General features: G+C 45.1%; 1 non-coding gene across 1 annotated transcript; it reads left to right on the plus strand.

Moving 5' to 3' along the window:
• Window positions 1–795: 795 nt before the first annotated feature.
• Window positions 796–902, plus strand: LOC133787340 (small nucleolar RNA R71). The gene has a single exon (XR_009872368.1). It is a non-coding gene; the product is annotated as a small nucleolar RNA R71 (small nucleolar RNA).
• Window positions 903–1,430: the final 528 nt, after the last annotated feature.

Raw genomic sequence — 1,430 nt, forward strand, 5'->3', positions numbered from 1 at the left:
AGAGTAATTGCCTGAACTTGCTCCTTGGGGTTGACTTCAGTATTACTAGGCAAGTTTCCCTGAGGTCTGTTATTGAGCATATTGGCCAACTGCCCAACCTGTGTCTCAAGGTTTCGAATGGAGGATCTGGTCTCAGTCATGAATTGAGTTTGTGTATTAGTAAGAGTCAACAGGGCAGCTTGCAGTTCATTAGGTCTCTCAGGTTGAGGCATTGGTTGTTGAGGCCTAGGCTGCAGTGATGACGAAGCTTGATTCATAGGTGGCTGAGACATGTTATTCTGAAACTGGCCCTGAAACGGAGGTTGTTGACCTTGATTATTCTTCCACGAAAATTTTGGATGATTTCGCCACCCTGGATTGTAGTTGTTGGAGAATGGGTTATTGAGTGGCCTCTGAAAATTTCCCACCGCTTGAACTTGGGCGTGATCCATTGGGCTGTTATTATTACAGATAGGGCACTGATCGAAAGAATGAGCACCACCACACATTTCACACCTCACTGCCATCTGAACCGCATTAGCAGACATACTACTCTGTTGCAACTGCTTGGTCAAAGAGGCTACTTGCGCTGTTAAAGCAGTAATCGCATCTAGCTCATGCACCCCAACTACCTTTCTAACTCCTGATGATCTTTCCTCTGACCACTGATGGTTGTTTGTAGCCATGTCCTCCAGCAGCTCATAAGCACCAGTTGCACTCTTGCTCATAAAAGTACCACCTGCTGCAGCATCTATAATAGTTATGGTTGTTGGACATAAACCATTGTAGAAATTCTGTACTAGCATCCACTGTTCAATGCCATGATGAGGACATCTTCTCAGGAGTTCCTTAAACCGTTCCCAAGCTTCATACAGTGACTCCCCGTCATTCTGGCAAAATTTATTTATCTCTCCCCTCAGTTTAGCAGCCTTTGACGGAGGGAAGAATTTGGATAAAAATTTATGAGCCAGATCTTGCCAAGTGACAATGGAGTTTGGCTGCAGAGAATTCAGTCAACTCTTAGCTCTGTCCCTTAGAGAAAATGGGAAGAGCCTAAGCTTGATTGCGTCATCACTCACCCCATTATATTTGAAGGTTCCACACAACTCCAGGAAGTTGGACAAATGGGTGTGAGGATCTTCAGAGGGCAACCCATTTAATTGCACAGAGGACTGCACCATTTGTAAAATAGCAGGCTTGATTTCGAAGTTGTTGGCCTCTACAACTGGTGGGCGTATACTATTTTGTACTCCCGTCAGAGTGGGTAGCACATAATCTCTCAGACTCCTCTCAGCGTTGGTCTGAGCCTGAACCCCTTGGACAACTCCTGGATTTATACCATTCCTGCCATCCCCATCATTCTGTGCCATCTTCACAGAATTCTGGGTCTCTCTCTTATTCTTTCTGATTTGATTGCAAGACTTTTCGATCTCGGGATTCAGAGGAACAAG

Source organism: Humulus lupulus, chromosome 6 (genome assembly GCF_963169125.1).
Source record: "Humulus lupulus chromosome 6, drHumLupu1.1, whole genome shotgun sequence".
Classification (NCBI taxonomy): Eukaryota; Viridiplantae; Streptophyta; class Magnoliopsida; order Rosales; family Cannabaceae; genus Humulus; species Humulus lupulus.